Below are 20849 nucleotides of genomic sequence, written 5' to 3'. Positions count from 1 at the left end.
TTGTCAGTCCCATTTTAATTCCTTTGCATACATTATAAAAGTAAGCGTCCTTAAACCTGTTAGGTTACTGAAAGCTTGTGCTTCCATTATGCCTACAGACAATTTGTGTGACATCTGCATTTGTGAAAAGCTTTTTTGTGCGGATTTGTTTTAACATGTCAAATCTCCAGTATGATCCTTTCAAGTGTTAGAACTAATCCCAGCTTTCAATAAGGAGGAGGCCACTGGCACATAAACGGGGCGTTTATTTGATCAAAATGAACCAACTTATCCCTGTCAGGCAAAGCTAAGACCTCTGCGTCCTAATTTGCTGTCAAGTTTAGGTTGCCTACTTTTGTCATGTTCTGTAGGCAAACGCCTTGTTTTAGCAGAACGTCTAGAAAAACAAACAAGTCAGCGTTTGCTTTTCGTATCGTGCTGAGGTTAAGTAAAAATACACAGCGTGGCATCTCTGTGCGCTGTGCTACCGCCGCTGACATCCGTCTGTAGGCTGCTAGACAGACAGTGCCTACTCCCCCACCTCTGCCCCCTGACACACACACACACACACACACACACACACACACACACACACACACACACACACACACACACACAACTCCCCCCCCCCCCCCCCCCCCCCCCCCCCCCCCATGCGGCGGTGGACTCTGCCTGTAGTCCGTGTCCGGATTGGGCGAGGTAGCAGGAAGCACGGCGCTACACTTGAACGAACTCCTTTACCCAGAAGGCCCCGCGACACTTCAACTTACAGAACTGGCTCCTTGGGCTTCGGGAGTGTTTCCCATTTAAACAAACAGTGCCGAAGATGGCGGAGAGTTAATGGTGTAAAGAAGAAATTATCGATCCGGTAGTGAGATACGTCCACGAGGTAAGTCCCGGCTGCGTGTTTGTTAGCACCCTGACAATTTTAACCCGGCTTTGCATTTAGGTAACATTTCGATAGAAGAACGGAAATGTAGTCACTTGGGTTCCCAGCGGCGATGCACACACAATATTGGCATCAGCACTGAGGGCACAGTGCATGGTCATTTAGTACATGACAGCAACGATTTACTAACCTGTTCGTGTCGGCGATCAGGTGCATGCTAGATGTCCTAGATGTTTGTCAGCTTGCTGCAAAATGAACAGTTCTTTGTCAGATTTGATAACTTGGCCATTACTCAAGCTGACCAGTTTTTACGCACAAGCTGGCGGATAACAGAAGTGTTTCCAACACGATACAGTAGACCGGGAAGTTTCTGGGGAGAGCAAACACACTTTACACTCGCTGAATACACAGAAGCAGGACGGTAGTTGACTAATTTCTCTTGTTATCTGCGGACTGTCGGTGGGAAACTGGGAAACCTGAGCCAGACGCTGTCGCAACATGGGGGAATATGGACTGAAATGTTTGTTAATAAAGAGCATGTAGACACACTCAACGATGTGTCATATGCTGCACGTTGTAAAGAGGACGCCAATGTATTTTGCAGCTTTCGTTAAAAGGCAGACAATGCTGTCTCTCTGTGTGTGTGTGTGTGTGTGTGTGTCTGTCAACCAGCATGCCAGTTAGGTTCACGAGTGCTGGGCGAGAAAAAGTGCACCGACTGCTGTGCATCTCCAGTGCTCACTTCATCGCATTGAACCGGGTCATGTATTGTCTGTAAACCTGTGAGGTGAAAGAGTGAATGTTCGCAGCTTGTGGTTTTTCCCCCTGGTTGTTCTACTTCATAACCCCCTCCTGACATCAGCTTCATCCTCAATAATGTGTCTCACTGTATTTCTGCAGGGGGCAGCAACGTGGCCCTGTGCATGTATACTGTCCTGTGACCCTGAACGTCAGCCAGCCTGTGTGCATGTGTTTGTATAGACACTGAAAAGCACTGTGTCCTTGTGCGTGACACCAGAGCCCCACTATAGTCACTGCTGAGTAATAGCAGTCTACTCTTTGGTGTGTGTGTGTGTGTGTGTGTGTGTGTAAACAGAACTTGGATGGAAGTCGTGCAGATGGTTTTACCTCAAGTGTACAGGTGAGGGATGTGAGGTTCCCCTGATATCAGTATTTAAATTTGGCAGGATTGTCAGCTTGGTTTCTCAGTAAATATTTTCAATATTTTTTTCTGTCACAGTGTTTGTGTCTTTTTAAAATTTGAAAAATGTTCATTGCGTTTCCCAGTAGGTTTCCCAGCCCACAATTCAAACATATAAAAGTAAAAAAAAAGCAACAAATTCACAAATTGGAGAAGCTGCACAGAGAGCAGAGTTTTTGAATAACAAATGACATTAATAAGCACAGGTTTTTTGTTCACAAGTCTAAAAACCCTGAACTGATCATCAAAACTACTCGTGATTAATTTTCTGTTGATCAAGAGGCTGATCTTGCATGTCTTGGCTGTGGCTCAAGTGGAGGGGTGTGGCAGCAAAGAGCCCCCATCTTGTTCCATGGCACCCCCTCTCTTGAAAGATTTACAGTCAGCCCTGTGCTCACGTGCAGACGCACACACGCCTACAACCTGTGTACAAGGAATCCAAGGGAACGTGGATGGGGAGGGGTGTGGGCAATGAGCTGCTCGGATCTGTAGGCACCCATGAGGGGTCTTTGCTAAGCAGATGACAGGATAAATGCGTGAACGATGAGGAGGGTGACAGTGACGCGTGATGTTTGTTAGCAGGGGATGCTGGTGACTGGGTCAGGCGCTGGGGGCAGGGCTCATGAGACTGAATTGGGAGAAAGGTGTGTGTGTGTGTGTGCGTGGAGAAGGAGGAGAAAGTGGTGTGTGTATGGTGAGGGGAGGGGCTCAGGTGGAGCCTCTTGCTGGAATCCTACCTGGCATTCTTGTCTTTTGTGTCCTTCCTGGTCTTTTGTTTAGCTTGTATCTGCCCTCCTTGACTCTGCTCTTTCTTTCTGTTTTCTTTCTCACCTCTTTTGTGGAATCAGGAAGTTTTCTGACTTAAACAGTCCACATTCTTTGCCATGCTCTCTCTCTCTCTCTGTCTCTCTCTGTCTATCGCTCTATCTGTGGTGTCTCAGGCTGTCTTTCATCTCCCAATTGCAGTGTGGTGAGGTAAACTGTTGTCCTGTTGTAGTTGGGGACTCTCTCCCATGTACTGGGATGTGGTAAAAGAATGAATTTACACAGCACTCATTGGTTTCACTTTGTGGAGGAGGGGGTTCCTTTCGTTTTTGTTCTCACTCATTTTTGTCTTCCTGTTCTTTCTGCTGCAGTGTTACTAGGTCTGTGATAAACGACAAAGGCTAGTTATGTTTTGATACGGCCGACAGTATTAGAGTTACAGTGACTTAAAAAGCCAGAAATGCCAAAACTCTTCAATCTCAGCCTCTCAAAAGTATGTATTGACTGGTTCTCTTGCACAGGTATGCTTGGTTTTTACTAATGCATACATGTACATAATACTAGTGTCATCAGTGTTTTTGTTCACTTACTTCCTTATGTAGTTTCTGTAGGTCTGGAGGCAAACTCAGGCCTAATCATCCCTGACTGACAACAGCATTTCTTCCTCATGAACGTCTGCTTTTCCATAACATAAACAAAAGCCATGGCAACACACTAAGAAGTTAATGTTGAGATCACGACCAAGGACATGGCAACAGCAGCATTAACATGTAGATGTGGGTAGTTGTGGACAGGCTCAGTAAGTGATTATTAATATCTTTTTTTCCAAAAAAGTTTCACTAGTATTGTTAAGCTGCTGCTGAAATAGTTTCATATTGTCCCGCTGGCAATATGTGGTATTGCATCTCATAAACGCAAACATTTCTCACAATGTGCAGAACTGACGCTCCAAATGGCGAGAATGCCATTTTGTATAATAGTTTGTGTAGTTTGCAGCAAGTATATCTGAAGCTTTAGTCTTTAATTGAATACCAGTTGTTATTGTGGGATGGACGAAAGAAGAAATTTTGGATTGGCATTGACATGTAATGGACAAACATCTAACCAGTTAACTCTAAAAATAATTAACAGATTAATCAGTAATGAAAGCAGCTGTTAGATTCAACTAAGGGTGTGGAAATATAGACAAATTGATGATAACTGTAATGTAATAAAATAAATATTCCTTTTGTGTTAAATGATAACGTAAATAACTTCAACATAGTAGGTGGTAGTATTGCAAGCTGATTGCCACTCACTGTAACAGAGAGCGAAGAAGAAGATGTGCTGACTGGCTGGTTAGTTAGCTACAACCACAGTGTGTGTGGCTCTGGATACTGCTGCTGACGAGCTACTCTGCGCAAACCTAAGCAAGGTTTGCCCCCCAGTTTTGGTTGATCAATAGTTTGTGCAAAATAGGGCAACAACACTAACCTTTTCGTCTTAAGTTTGTTAGCACTGAAATGGGACCTGTTACATTGATGAAAACAGGAACTTCACCATACAAATTCCTAAGAATGGTTAGTTGTGATGTCTCACACAAACTATCCCCAGCTCCACACAAGCAATTTTGTTTCGGTTGTTTATTACTTCATCTGGTTGCCTTTTCACTATCAATTAAAGGTAATTATTAACTACCTACAGTGGTGTTTTAAGAGTAGTTTGTTTGTACTACTGTCCATAACCAAGTATTTACTTTGCTTTGACAGACATAAATTAGTTTTTTCCAAAAACAACCTGTCCAAGATAAATGTTGTCTAAACAAAACCAGCTATAGAGAAACTTTTTCTAAATATACTACACTATACAACTTTACTTTTCTATAATATGAGTACAATTATTATTTCAGTCCAAACTTTTAACAAGTATGTTAGCAAGAAATATAATTTTAATACATTTTCTAACTTATTGTTGAGCTGTTTAGAGGACACAGGGGTATTGATAGCCAGCACTACAGATTAGCAGTGATTGAATGACACTGGCCTCTATAAGCTTATTGGGAAACAATAACATTAAAAACTGGATTTTATGCCTAAGTTATTGTGATTTCATCATGTTTAGTGTTTCCCAAAGTTTCTGACCCTGCACTTGGTGGAAACCACAGAGCCAGCATTTGCACCTGCAAAGGAAGAGTCACGTTTTGTTTCTGTTCTGATAATGACTTGGAGATATGGCAGTATGTGTTTGCTTTAGCTTTGACACCCAAATGAGCTCCGTTTTATTGTACAGTTGCAGTTTGAAACCAGTAAAACTGCCCACGTCTTGGATGCTGTGAAGGCATTTAAGGTCTTTTTTCAGTTAACTATCAGTGAAGATCTGTCATAGTGAGCCACTCAAAGCTTTCTACATTTAACATTAGTCATGTACAGTGGGTAAAAAAAAAACCCCTTCGAAGTTTTCACATTTTATTTTTTACAACATTGAATCATAGTAATTAAATTTGGCTTTTTTGACAAACGTACAAAAGATGCGACTTTTATGTCAGAATGGGAACAGATCTCTACAAGTAATCTAAATTATTCAAAGTTATAAAACTGAAACTAAGTCTTTGCGTAAAGCTTCACCCTCTTTAACGTAACTCACCTAAATCATCACTGGTGCGGCCAGTTGGTTTCCAGAGTCACACATTAAGTTAAATGGAGATAACCTAAGTGCAGGGTATGTTTGACGCATTGTAGTATAAATACACCTGTATCTGAAGGTCCAGTTACTGGTAACTCACTACGGGTGGATACAAAAATATTTCCTAGTCATTACATAGTATAATATTTTAAATATTGTAAATCCATCATGAAGAATTCAAAGGAATATGGCATATGTTTAAAAATGCCTAGAGCAGGCCATCCTCAAAAAACAAATGACACTGCAAGCAAGAGACTAGTGAGGGGAGGGGGTGGGGTTGCTACGTCTTTATGCCCAATGTAAATTAATCTGTTAAGTGTTAAATTACAATTATTACTGGATTCTTTGATTACATAAGTGCAGTCATAAGTATTGTACAAAATAAAAAAGTAATTTATGCTTCTACTAAGACAGCGATAACTTCATTAACTTTTTCTTTATGTGCTGCTGATCATGTTGTCAGTACGGGTGTGTGCAAGGGATATTACTGTTCTCTTTGTGTGTGGGTGGGTGGGGGGGTTGCTTAGTTGTGCAGGAAGTTGATGTGCTTTCACTAAGTCAAGATGATACAGGAAGAAATGTTGCTGTTACAGCAATATAATTTCTCAGTGATGACACCCCCAGAGTATAAGAGATGATCATTTCCAAGAGATGTTTGACAGTAAATTGTAATTAGTTGAAAAAAAAACAGCAGAAACACATAAAGTAGTTAATTTAATGACAATGTCACTATTAGTTAAGGTGAATGAACAGTTATTTTACAAACCAAGCTTAATAGTTTAGCATTTTGGGAAACACTTTCATTTTTCATTGAGAGTTAGATGAGATACCTGAGCTGTACAAAAATACCTGTAAAAGCTTTGATATGTGCTGGACTGGTTCTCATCTGGTATAATGTGTTAATTATTAGTGGTGAGTGGAAAAAATGAATTCATGTAAAAAAATAGCTATTTCTATCTTCTACTATTTTAAATCAATTCCATAAATACTAAAATGAATTTTTTTCTAGTTTTGTTAACGGGAAAACCACAGTATTTAACAGTGAGGGCGATGTGCAGCACACAGACAACTTAAAGCACAAACATATTGCTAAACACAGCTAAACATTTGAAAACATATTAGTGACTTTATAATGAGCTTTGCATGATAAAGATGGGGATTTACAGTAGTGAATGGTAACAAATGAGAGGTGCTTAATGGCTCAGTGGCTTTATATAAATCTCGTGTCAACTCTAGTGCAACTAAGAAAAGAACTTGTTTCAAAGAACCTGCTTTCGTGCAGATTTTGGCGATTGAAGACTTTCTCGCTGGTGCAGAAGGTCTGTTCTCCACTGCTGTAGACCTTTTCATAATGCATCCATGCTGCAGATATAACGTGAACGCAGTAGGGCACTCCCTCTCACATCAATCTCTACTCCAGTCAGTCCCTCAAAGATGTCGTAGAAAGTTTTAGACAGACTGTCCTTTACAGACATTAAAACTATGGTATAGCTATGTTTTTAACAGTTAAGAACCGATGTTATTAGATATACAGATGTTAAATTGCTGTAGAGTAACTTAAACTTAAATCGAGATTCCAGGTTCGATTCTATTCAAACCAGATACCAAGAATCACATTCAAATCGTGAGTTGACAAAAGTTTCCGCAGCTTGTAATTACTGAGCTTTAGATGGCTCAGATATCTACCGAATGCTGGGCTGAGCCAAGTTATACCCCCCTCCCCGTTCAGATAAGAAAGCATCTAATGTAACACTTGGCAAGAAAGTTAGAAGGACCTGGGCACATTTCCCAAAATGTCAAATTCTTAAAAAAATATATAGAGATTACAAATTCTCGATCATTATCATATATTTATTATATTGTGAAGCATCTTTTCCTCTGGGGTTTTATGCTTCAATGTGAAATAAAATGCACCCCAAACCACACTGATTGTGTGAGAGGAAAAAACGATTCTGAAAGGATAATAAGAAAAGGAAGTAGTATTTCTAAAAAATGTGACAGGGATTGACTCATTTCTCTTCACTGATGTGCAGTAGCAGAGCGATGGCACTTAAGTGGATCGCCAAACAGTTAAGAACGGAGAACATTGACTGAAAGTGTAAATAAGCAGTCTCTGTGTGGATTTGCATATTTATTGGTTCATGCAGTTTGAGGAAACTGGCAGAAATAAGAAGTGAAAGATTTCATGAGAGGAACGGTACTAAAAATTATATATGTAATACTAATATAATTATATATATAATTATATATATTTATATTATATAGTTAATATAATTATAGAAAAAGGTTATTGTTACACAGAAGCTGCAGTTTGGGTTTTCTTTTGCAGAGTGAGACAGCAGTTTAAAAAGACCACATGTGAAAGTGAGATTTGTGACACAAAACCTGTGTACAACACTGGAGATGGACATTAAACCAGCCGTCGACAGTTACTCACGCTTGTTATCGTTCATTTACACAAAGTCGCGAGCTTGGAAGACAAACACCATGGCTCTAATCTAGATTTATACCTGAGCTCAAATTTCACTTCACTAAAACTGGTTTGCCTTTTCTACAGTTGAGAGTATAAATGGAAGTGTGTGTGCGTGCGTGCGTGCACGCAATACTAAATGTATGTATTTTTATTTAAATAACTTTCGAAACAACTCCTTCTACAATCATGTTTGCACATTTACCACATTTCGGAGACTGTAGGCAGAATATTTTAGAATTTTCTTCCAATACCCACAACATGTCAATTTTAATATATTTTTTAACTTCTGTAGTTTTTATTATTCAAATCTAGGTTGAAGTGGTGGGAGTGACAAAGGGAGACATGTAACAAGGGTTGTACTCAAACTGTGAACATCGTGGTTCATAGTATTTCTGTGTATTAGGGCTCAGACTAGAGCTGCGGTCTGTGAACCACAGGGTCAGTGGTTCAGTTCCTGGTCCCTCCTGGCCTCATGTCGAAGTGTCCTTGGACAAGATGCTGAAGTAGCAACATCATGTATGTGTAGCTGTCAAACACAACTTCCTCATCGGATCAATGACAGTAGACCACATGCATTAAATTGCAACATAAGTCTCTTAAAAATGCTTATTGCGGTTTTTAATGAATTGTATTGCACTTAATAAATTACTGTTTGGAGATAACAAGGAATTGGAAGATGTCTTACACTGTGTCAAGAGTGAAACCAATAATCACAATTAAAGATTAGTGATTATTCATGACAAAATAAAATTTTTAAAACAAATGAAGTTCATGTTTATGTTGTCCTGCCGCAGTCAGGTGTGTGTTCAAAACTGGTCTGGGGTAAGTTGTGAAAACACGTCGCCTAACACACGTTGACTTGTTCAGACCGACCACAGACATTGGTCGTGTCCTTGAACTGAAGTCACTTCTGCTATTTAAATGTTAGGAAATCCTGTTGATATTTATTTTTGCGTTTACAAGTAGAAGAAAAGATTTTGAATTTCTACACATTTCCGGTAAAAGCAGAGGAGCTTTTCATCATTTGTGATAATGCAATAAGTGTGGTAAGGATAGACTGATGGGGGAGGAGAGGGAGAGAGAGATGAGCTGATGCCCTTTCTCAGAGCACTGTCTGTCGATGGTGAATCCTCGGTCTCTGTTTCCTTTCTTTCCCCAGAATGCCTCAGTGCAGCTCATGTCCTCTGCGGCTTTATTTTTCTGAGAGCTTTTTCTTCTGTGAGAGGAATGTCGAGTGCCAGTTTTGGTGGGTTTCTCCCTGTTCTGTGTTTTGTTGTGTAACTTGAATCTTGGCATCCGTATTTTTTTATCCCCATCTTGTATTGTTCATCTCAGTCCTAATTATTGTTTCTTTTGTAATTAGCTGATGGTCAGGATTTCATGTTCCTGGCCATCAGTCCCTTGAACTGTAGCACTTATCAGAGCTAGCTAAATAAGTTTGTGTCTAATATCAGACAAACTGTGTTTATGCAACTGTGACTTTCTTTTGTGCGAGTAAAGGTCCATGTGTGAGTAAGAGGAGGGGGGAGGAGACATGGAGAGTCATTTTATTAACGTGGCGACTCCCGCTAAAATTCAGGGAGTGCTGTTGCATCCAGCTGTTACTGGTTGCGCGAGGCTTCGTTGCCATGGCAACACAGTCCTGCGCGCCTGCTCAAGGTCGTTCATCCAGCTCTGAACTGAGCAGCGTGCTGCACAGAGGATGCACATGGAGAGAGAGACAGAGAAAGGGAGGAAGAGCGAATCAGAAGAACTACTTCAAAGTGACCAATGAGAAGCACTTCAGTGACGCTGTGGTTGGTGAACACACTCAGCCCTCCCTCCATCCCCCTCTGACACACAAACGCACACACACACCTACACACACTTACTTTCTTGAATAAAGAAACAAACAAAAAACAACCCCTGGCCTTGGGGCTTGTAGGTTCTTTTGCCAGCTGATAAAATATTTAGCTGGTCAGTGGGAGAGAGAGGGATACGGTGGCTGGAGAAGAAGTGAGCAGCAGAGCTTGGCTTTGTGTTTTCCCTTCTCTAATGGTGCATTGCTGTGAGGCTACCTGGGGCTTCTTCCACCTCCTCTCCCCTCCTCTCCTCTCCCCTCCTCTCAGAGGGCTGCAGCATCCCTCAGGGGCTCTACTGCATGTTTGCCGGCATTAACTGGAGTCAGCACAGCAAACATTATACACTAAAGATCTCAGCACACTGTGTAATAACAACCATTTCACAGGTGCATCACATGTTACTCTGCAAAAATGAGCCTCGTAAAATATTGGCGTAATGCAACACCCTCAGCTCTGTGAGACTGTACATAGTGTTTGCTTGGAGCTAAATGCTTGCATGGCAACGTCCTAGTGATGTCATGATGTTTGCACGCTAACATTTGTTGAAAAACATTAAATGCAAAGGGATGCTGATGCCGATGGGAGTGCTTTTCAGGTATTTGCTAATAAATCGAATGAGTGGGGGAAAGCCAAAGTCTGATGATACCCAGCAGGGTCCTAAGGGTCACCAAATTTTATGGCAGTCCATCAAATAATGTTTACATGTTGTGATTAATCAAAGTGCTGGGATGAAAAGACAAAAGGGCCCAAAATGCAGTAATAAACTTAAGTCACAGATCTGTAACTTTTTCTGCTGTTATAAAATGTTGATGACAATGTTTCCGGTCATTTATGCAGCATTTAATTCTTGTAGAGGAGTCTCGCATCAAGTGAGAAAGTAATCCTAAATTTCTGATCCAGCCTTTCTTGAGTGTTGAAGATAAACACTTGGATATGTATTCGTGGATCTCAAATCCTGTAAAAACATGTGGTGGTACCTAATAAAGGGGACTTTTATTTTTAATTATTTGCTCTCTAGTGGCAACATACAGACTTCAGGAGGATTTTTACAAACCAACACTTCGTCACCATTTTCTGGGAGCACAGTAAGGAGTTTTTTTTTTGTGGTCAGTAATGTGATGATTGTAGGGCATGTGTGTACCACTGTTTAAAACAGAGTTAGCTAAACACAATCTGTCACCTTTTTGTGAGCCCCAAGCAGAAGAGAGCTGGACTTTAGGGGGAGGGAGAGTGTTAGTTTCACATTTCTTCTTGCTGTAAGGTAATAGATGCTTGTTAAACGGGTCCTAAGAGGTGTGTGTGTATGTGTGTGTGACTAAAAAAGCTAGTTCTGTTTTTTTTTACTTATTTTCCATTGTAAAAATCCAGGCTTGGTTCATGTGTTTTAGAGCTCTTTACGTGTACACACACACACACACACACACACACACACACACACACACACACACACACACACACACACACACACACACACACACACACACACACACACACACACACACACACACACAAACATTTATGGGGTAGGAGTGTAGGTAAATGTTACCAGCTGCAGTACAGCAAGCAAGTGGCTTCAACTCTGCCTGAACCCAGCTGTTACGTGACCACCTCCTCAACTTAATTCACTCCTGTCCTGCCTTCCCCTCAGATGCCACACCTCCTATATCACACTACCCCCACCACACATACACACACACACACACACACACACACACACACACACACACACACACACACACACACACACATGCACATAGCAATCTTTGCACACCAATACTTCTCTGCAGTCTAGCAGCAGCATCACTCATCTCAGTATAGTGGGAGAGCACTCCAAAGTCCACTACCCCCACCTCATCACCTTGGTGTGGTGCTGCGGGCTGGCAAAGCAGGCTTAGTCTGATTGGCTGCACCCCCATCTCCCCCACCCCCATCTGAGGTCACACTGTTGGTGCCATGATGTCACAAACCGTTTTATCCATACCTCCTGACAAGCACCCTGCTCAAACACTGAACATCAGGGCTTTATTCTTTACTTGTCTGTTAGACAGCAGTTTTCCTCCAGCTCTGTCTGTCCTCCACGATATACAGTGGACAGTAGGTTGTTCACAGACATGGCACAGTCACATGACCAGCACTCATTTGACATGTTTTAAATCCATGTCAAAAACATGTTGGCATTGTAGTTTTTTCAAATAAAAATGTAAGTTCTCCCAAATTATGTTGCTGTATGAATGATAAAAGTCTAGATTTTAATTTTACCATCCGTGCTTAACCACCTTTATGTTAATGCACACACGCACATTGATATGAACCATGTTGGCTGTTGTCCTTCCATGTTTTTCAGCCACACTTTTTCAGCCACACAAAATTGACTTGCCACTACTGTAGGTGACACAGAACAGAAGCTAGAACATATGTGGATCGTTTCCTTCAAACTGCATTGCCCTTTGGCATTGTGGAAACACTGTGATCAGATCAGTAAATAATGAAATTCAGCACCCAAATAATTAGTCTTTTCATGACGTGCTCAAATGATGTAGCTTCTGCTCAGATCTGGTTTCTTGCCCCTGCTATATGTGCATTTTTATTTTCGACAGTGTTTATCTCTGCTGCAGTTACTGGCATGTGTACCCCCCAGCCTGTAATCTATCAATCCCGTTTTGGCTGAGTTGGTTATATCACTGCCTTTAGCTCCATGAAACTGTTGTGTAAGAGGTGTCTGTGAAACAAATGACTAAGGAGATTCTGAAAGTGTGCACATGACCTGCAGTGAAGACGCAGGCTCGGGCTTATTGTGCTGTAGACGGGGACTTAGCAGCAACTTAGCAGTTACCACCTTTACACATCTGTTTCTGCCAAAATGGCACATGGAAAGAAGCCCTCTTGGCATCAGCCTCAGCTCAGGCAATGGGAGCATCTTTGGTTGAATCAGCTTTTCCTCACGTCCTCCTTATTTATTTTTTATTTATTTTTTTTTTCCACCATGAATCTGTCCTGTTAGATCCAAGCCATAGTAAGCAGGCAGTGACATCCACATGCTTACTTTAGAGGAAATGGGGCCAATATTTAAATATTGATTAGATGCAATGTGAGACAAAGACTCTGGTTTCTCTTGTGTTCTTCTTTTGTGAGGCTTTTTATAGCAGCTGTGTGTATATTTTTAGTTCTCCAGCAAAGAAAAGGCAACTTTTCTACATAAGAGGCTTCACTTGTAGTAAGGCTTGATGTGAATGCATGTTGTGTGGATGTTCCTGTGTTTTGATTTAGCATCAGTTAGCCATGATGCCCATGATGAAGTATCGTCTCCTGTTGGAATCAGCCACCCACTAAGGTAACCACGTGAGCAGCCTGTGCTTGCCCTTCCATCCAGCAGTTGTTCAAATATTTTACTCTGGACCAACCAACAGGCCAACATTGCCATCTCTACAGCCACGGCAAATTGTATTATAAGTTATTTGTAAGTCTGTAATATTCTTCTAATTCATTCTTCTAATTCATTCACAAAGACTTGAAGTATTTGTAAAAATTGTTGCCGTTCGTTTGTTTGTTGCTGTGTTTTCTATTAAATAAAAAGTCCCCTCCATAACAGATATTGTGTGTAATACTGTACGATCAGATTGGTTTTAGTGGCCCCTCATTGTTACATCTCATAATACTGTTTTGAAAGGAACCACAACAAACGGAAAGACTCACGACTCATTGTGACGTAAACCAAATACAGTGCACTGCAAATCACCTTCTTCACTATCCTCTCCGTTTCTGTCACTTTTCAGATAATTCAGTTTTAGTATTATCTCTTTGTGACAATGTCTTCATACTTTATACTTTGTTAGTTTAAAAGTATATATAATAAAAAAAACAATGTATGTGTGTGGTATACAGACCATAATGCAATTTTAATATAATAACTCAAAATCTTAAAAATAATTTTCTTAAAAAATAATGAAATTGTGGAATGAATAAGTTTCTGGTATGTTGATAAGCAATAATGTCAACTCTTTGGGTTGTGGCCTACTTATTTAATACAAAAAAAACAAGACATTTTATTTACAAATAGGTAATTTTTACAAACCCACAAAACAAATCGTCAAACAATACAGATCAATGAGGGAGCTGCAGCCCTAAGAGACAAACCAGTCCTACCTTTTCCACTTTCCAAACTCGACTTTACTCACCTTTTTTGCTTTTCAATCAGGAAAAAGTTGTGGATGAAATCTGGTACCTAGTACTTTTCTTGGTATTACTTCGTTTGACGTTGCAAGTTAAGCTCATTTGAAAACACTGTAGACTGTTTTTAAAGAAAAGCGTAACCACAACTGTTTCCACAGTCCTCTTGGCAGCTAAACCAAACTCTAACAAAGTATTTACAAAACTCTCCTGATTAATGTTTTAGCGGGCCGTTGTCTCACGGATTTCAGTCTCTTTGATGTGACAAACAGCCACATGCCTTGAGATAATAATGGCATCCCTTCGATATTCTCTTTTCCTGTGTGTCGCATTGAAGCTGACATCACTGTGGCTTTACGTTGTGTCAGTATATGATGGTTAATGATATTAAGTTTGCAATGGAAAACTAAGTATCTGGTACTAAAGGCGCGAAAAGTTGATATAGTCAGTACTATGCAGTGGAAAAGTGACTTGAATAGCACGCTTACTTCTTCAGCATAACAACTTGCATAACGTAGGCATGTGGACTTGTAACGAACGGAGTCATGTCGCAAAGATCACACTCCCCATGTGCTGAGCCGAGTATCACCCATTAAAGCAAAGGGAACCTGTTGAAAAATGTGTAAAATACTTCATGTACATACTCTGAGCTGGTTGACACTTTGGAACTTGTTATGATTATGGTAAAGCGTGTAAAAATTGCAAAGTGAAAGACAAAAAACATTCTCAAAATTGAATCATGATCTTCAACAGCAATGAGCAGCATCTCAACCTCGAAATATTATATATCACTATTTATACAATATTATCTATGGATATGGCTAAGTGTTGGTTTCTGTGTTAACTGATCGTAATTTAAAACACTGACGTAAGCAGATTTATGACAGCAGGACGCGCCAATGACTCCAGTTGTTGTTTTGTGTCATGCAATTTGGGAGTGGTAGGAGTCGTAGCTCTAATCCAGTTTTGACTGGGGTGGTGTTAGTGTTGACCTTTGTTCACATTTGTATCACAGATTGTACCTTTTCAAGTATGATGAATTCCTGTTACCACAAGAGCTTTCCTGTCTACTACAAGGAAAGCAGTTTATTAATCTTAATGTGACACCAGCATAAACACACGCACACACACACACACACACACACACACACACACACACACACACACACACACACACACACACACACACACACACACACACACACACACACACACACACACACACACACAGAGAGAGTATTTGTTGTGGTGTTCTTTCACCCATTGGTGACAGCTCTCCAGGAAAGGCCTTGTGGAGTGTACGTGTTTGCACGATCCCTCTCCCTATCTTAGCAGGGCTAAAAATAACACCTTCTCCACACTAGACTTAGGCAGAGCAAAGGAGGGAGGCAGAACACAGAGCAGGTGGAGGAAAGGAGAATGTGGGGACGACAGGATGAGAAGGAGATAGACTGGGAAAATAAAAATCAAAGGTAGAGAAAGGGTAGAGGAGACAGGCATATGAAGGGAGAGAAGAGGTGGAGCGAGGAAAGGAAAACAAGTCATTAATAATTTACCTTGAGGATACTTGTAGTTCGACCTTTAGTTCTGGTCAGTGGTGTTGAGCAAAGAACAAAGTGTTAGGCAGAGTGTTGTATAGTGTTGGAAAAGTCCTTCCCATGAGCTGACTGGTGTGTACAGTTTGACCGTGCCCACAGCGATTGGCCAGGTGTGATTAGGTACTTAGCTTGTATTCAGCCACCAAAATAGTACTGAAATAAAATAGGAAAAACAGGCACTAGTAGTAAGAAGATGAAATATGAGCTGGGAAGGACAGTTTAAGTAAAAGATGAATGAATTTGAAGCTGCCAGAACACTGCACAGCGGTATGCATGAAGGATTTCAGAACTTCAAAAATAATTGTATTCTCTTCATAAAGGGACTGGTAAACCTGGTCATCTCACTAAATAATCGGCTAGAAGCTCTTAAGAGTTTAATTAGTTTGACCAAATTTGAGCCTTATTGTTTCATATTTTGTTCTATTGGCTGCAAAAAGTGCAGTGCTTCAATATAATTCATTAGACTTATTGTGAAAAAGCTTTTGACCAAAATCTTTTCATCAGATGTGCTTCTGAATGTGACAGTTGGCTCTGTAGCAGCAACTGTAGTAAGTCAACCCCAGTAGTTTAGCTTCCTTCATAACTCCATGCTTATTGTAGCAGCCTGCGCAGACTCCAGTGCACCTGCAAAGCACCTGCCCGACTCTGGGTCCACCGTGTGTCAAAATAGGCAACAACGTGGTTTGCGAAAGCAGACACCATGTGGCCGAGTATTGTCAGACTAAAAAAGCAAGTTTGATGAGTAGTCAGACTCTTTGAACTAATGAGAAAGAAGCCCATTATCCATGACTCAACTTGTTGTTGCTTTTTCTTGTTGACTGGTAATTTTTATATAGTTGGTTTACTATAATTTCATACCTCCTATGTGGACACCTGTGGGCCTGTAATAATATTTAATTGATTCAGCCTTCCCCAGTCAAATGTGCAACCTCTACAGAAAAGACGAATTTAATTCATTTCAAAATTACTGAAAGAAGAAAAAGTTCTTTTGAGAATTCTGAAAACAATTGCCGTGAAAACATCTGACATTTGTGTACATCATAGTTTCAAGTATGTTGGAATTTTATCAAAACACCATTTAATTGATGTAGCCTGCAGCTTCATGAGCTCCGCAAAATTCATTCTGTCCACAGAATTATTTCTGCCACAATGTAGACTTTTCTTTTTTTTAAAAAAACCCCTTAGGTTCAGAGTTGGCCTTTATCTTTATTTCTTACCTTTCATGAGGCATATACTTCCACGCCTCTTCTTGGAACGTTTTACCAACGGCAGCAGCTTTTATCTACGGTGAATATCTGGAGGTGAACCGCAGAAATATAGGGTTCACTTTAATTCACGAGAACTGAATGCATACTTGGTTGGGCATCTCTGGATGATGTCACGTTGCACTGAAAAAAGTGCATCTGGAAGTTGAAAGAGATCTAACTTTTTCTCCATACAAAGGTGTGTCAGAGACTGAGCCCCCCATGGTGTCGGTTCCCGCTGTGTTAAACACACTCCTCCATTCAAACGTTTTTTCATGAGTAAAACTCTGTGTGAACACAGCCCTAGGGATTCAGTATGCTTCAAACAAACTGTTTGTGGGATCACCCCATTCCCCACACACCTTTCCAGTGTTGGAATTGCTTGGGGCTGCATCCATTTAAAGTTTCACAAACACAAAATAATTGGCCAACTGTGCACACGTGAGAAAACTCTGACAAGTCCTCATTTGTGCTTGCTGATTTTATTCTTTGCTGTCCTCCCTTTTCTAAATGGAAGCTCGGCGTGTCCTTTTGACACCACATTACTGAACACTCACATATATTCAACTCTGACTGGTGCGGACTAATTTGTGACTGCTCTGCATTTAACCTTTGTCCTGACACACTTCAGCTGCACAAAAGAACAGAAATATAGCCAGAGGAGGGAAGGGGAGGGGGGGTGGGCTGGGCAACTTGTTGCTGTGTGATTACTGTGCTATGACCAACACTGTGCAGTGCGCGTTTGTTTCCAGCACTTTTGGAGTTTGTGTTGTGTGTACCAGGAAAACAAGCAAGGTACTGGGTAAGGGTTAGGGACATGTTGATGCTGATTTTTCCACAAGCTAGTTTGTATTTAGCTTTTGAAAGAACAAAAGAATTAAGGTAGGGAGGAAAGAGGCTGGAGAGAGAGAGAGAAAAGTCTTTTTGGTTTTACTGCCACACGGGGTTACAGGACTTGAAAAATGGGCAATGCATTTGACATTGTTAAATCTTAAGTGTTTTTTAAACAGTCCGTTTACTGTGTAACCTTAAACCCAGGAGTAATGCTGAGACAAGGTGTTACAGAGCATTTTATTATAGCAGCTTAGTCAGATTAAGTCTGCCTGCGCTGGAGTGTGGTTATCCACGTACGTCTCGGCTGAGTTTGCATCATTAGATGGGTTGATAAATCTGGGTTTTGGAATACACCCTGCAAATGACTGACATGTCTTAAACAAAAAGCTCGGACTGAGCAAAGTTCCTTCTTATACTGCAGTTGTGTTTTCTTAACTTGTTATATTTTGTCCTTCACATGTTTGCTTGATGGGAAAACTTTGCTAATCAAAATGCACCACTGCTCCATCAAGTCCAAGGAAAAATGATTTTAAAGAGCCCATGGAGAAGGTGTCCAATATAAGCTGCACCGCACTGTATGAAATATGAGCCACATTAGAAACTAAAGAAAATTAACGTCAACTTTTGAAACACTTCTTACACATTCTTCACATTCCTCCTGTATCAGTGCAATAAATAAACACTCTGATAATGTAGTTACTCATTTGAAGGATGAGGCTGGTGGTGTCCTGCAGTTTTGTCACTGTCAACTATCAAGAACTAATAATGTTTGTCTGTCAGCACTTTCTGACCCCAGGCTGTTGTTGCCTCCCAGCCTGATAGCAATTAGTTCATAATGAAGATCTAAATCTTATAAAAATGAGTCATAAGTATATTTTAAATCTTTATTAAAAGACTATGTTTTATCTTTATTTTATAGCAGCAAAAGTGTGTATGTGGGGTTCCCTGAAAATAAATGCCAGGAATGAAGGAAGTGTGTCGGTCTGTAGCTAACTGATTAGTGTTTTTAATAGTTTTTAAGCAACAATGAAGCTCCGTGCCATGGAGAAATAAGAGATACAGTATCAGGTCTTGTATACAGACAATACTTTTTAATTGGCTACGTTTGTTGTTTTTTTCGCATTTGGTGGAATTTTAGACAATAAGAAAAATACAGAATAGAACCAGATAATTTTTTTATAATTTTTTTTTTTGTCCTTTCGGCTTATCCTGTGAGTTCAGGGTCGCCACAACGGATCATTGTCAGCATGTTGATTTGGCACAGTTTTTTTCTTTTTTTTTTACACCGGATGCCCTTCCTGACCCAACCCTCCCCAGTTTCTGCCAGGCTTGGACCAGCACCTCACAGCTGGGGAGGGGAATGGGCTGTTATGGGTTGAGTGTCTTGCCCAGAGACACTTTGACATATAGCCGGGACTCGAACCACTGACCCAGTAGTCCATGGACGACTGTCTTACCAACTGAGCTACAGCCACCCCCAGCAGATAATAACAGACATACGTAATGTTTGTGTGTAGAGCTGGATGGAAATGTAGTCCCTGCCACAGGTGTAAAGTGGCTGTGTATGATGTCTGCACACCCACATGGTTCATCTGCACACACTCTATTCACAGCTTGCTGCTCATATGAAGATGTGTGCTTGTGTGCCTTATTCTGGCAGTCAGGTGGATGGAGGAAGAGGAAGAGGGTGGAGGGCAACTGTGCAGTGGATGTGGGGAGAAGTGAACAACAGGGAGCTTCTTATGTGACAGTGGCTGCTAATTAATCAAATGTCCAAATACGCACACAGACAGTGATGAAGAGATTATAGTAAGACACACACACGTCCGGGTCTCTTAACAAGAGGCTTGAAGCCATTCTATTTTCTGTCGCCAGCCATGCTGACTCTAGGCTCGCTCTATTTCCAGAGCTGCCCCTCCCATCTCTGATGCTATGATCTAACTGCAGCCTCCTCCCCCTTCATCTACAGTCAGGCCAAAAGCTGCCTATTGAAATTTACTCGTGTGGTGTAGCCAAAGCAGGAGGGGACAGGAAATAGCTTGGGTTGAGTTGTAAACATAACCATCAGGATCTAGCATAGCTAACCACAGCAGACCACAAAGTTGGACATTTAAGCAGCATTTCAGCACAGATTTTCATTAACCTCATTAACCTCTGTCACAGTCCTCACTCATTCTGTGCCGTACAACATCCTCTTTCCTCTGATATAAACAATCATCATCTGCTGAATGACAGGTCAGTCCTACTCTGTATCTCAAACTGTGGTGAACCTTGCAATATCACATTGAGTCAGTTTGAACTTTAGAGCAAAGTGAGGAAGGCATGTCAGGTGTGTGTTCTCTCTCTCTCTCTCTCTCTCTCTCTCTCTCTCTCTCTCTCTCTCTCTCTCTCTCTCTCTCTCTCTCTCTCTCTCTCTCTCTCTCTCTCTCTCTCTCTCTCTCTCTCTCTCTCTCTCTCTCTCGTATTCAGTACACACAGACGCATGAGTGCTTTTACTAAACCATTCAGCACAGTGGTAAGGTGCAGACTGTTTTTATCAAGCGTGGAAATATAAATCATAATAATAACTTTGTGTTTTTTTTTTTAATCCTGAGCAATCAAGGACTTACAAATAAATGAGGAGGGGGCTTTGGTTGGAAAAGGACAGAATAAAAAAAATAAAAACAAGTGGGAAAAACTTAGTTTGTGGGTAAGCAGAGGCGAGCTTCAGATATTGACATTCAAATTCTCCGAGTGGGTCAAAGTTCCACCAGCAGCCAAAGCCGTGCTCTGATTGGCTGTGGAAAGGTGAAATTAAAACCACGGTAAACTTTTGACCTCACAGGAACAGGGAGAGGAACGCCCATCGCTGTAGTGAGAGCAAGCTTCTCCCTCCTCCTCCTCCTCGTTGCTGCTCTGTCACCAGCCCACCCCTCCTCTTTTCCCTTTCTCTCACTTGTTTTCTATCTGCCTTGTCCCTTCTTCCTCCTTGCACTCACCGTCAATCTATTATTCGCTTTTGTGTTGCTTTCTTTGCCTCTGTGTTTCAAACCCTTTCCATCTGCAGCTTTCCATTGCTGTCTCTTTCCCCCCGATGAATTTGTGCCTTGCTGCATATAGCCTGATGAGAGGGAGGGAGGCACAGAGCAGGAAAGAGCTGGGGGAAGGGTATGGAGAGGGAGGAGACAGCCAGAGAGTTGGGGGGGATGGGAATAGAG

General features: G+C 41.1%; 1 protein-coding gene across 2 annotated transcripts in view; it reads left to right on the top strand.

Moving 5' to 3' along the window:
• Positions 1–715: 715 nt before the first annotated feature.
• LOC137139292 (nuclear receptor coactivator 3-like) overlaps positions 716–20849 on the top strand; it is a 54802-nt gene continuing 34668 nt past the window's right edge. The window contains exon 1 of one of the 2 annotated variants that reach the window (XM_067526322.1): positions 716–868. The gene's annotated coding sequence lies outside the window, so the exon portion shown is untranslated. The remainder of the gene's footprint in view (positions 869–20849) is intronic. The other variant, XM_067526323.1, reaches the window with a different exon arrangement.

This window comes from Channa argus, chromosome 13, assembly GCF_033026475.1.
Source record: "Channa argus isolate prfri chromosome 13, Channa argus male v1.0, whole genome shotgun sequence".
Lineage (NCBI taxonomy): Eukaryota > Metazoa > Chordata > Actinopteri > Anabantiformes > Channidae > Channa > Channa argus.
The sequence above is the reverse complement of the archived record's forward strand: the minus strand, read 5'-3'. Positions and strand labels throughout refer to the sequence as shown.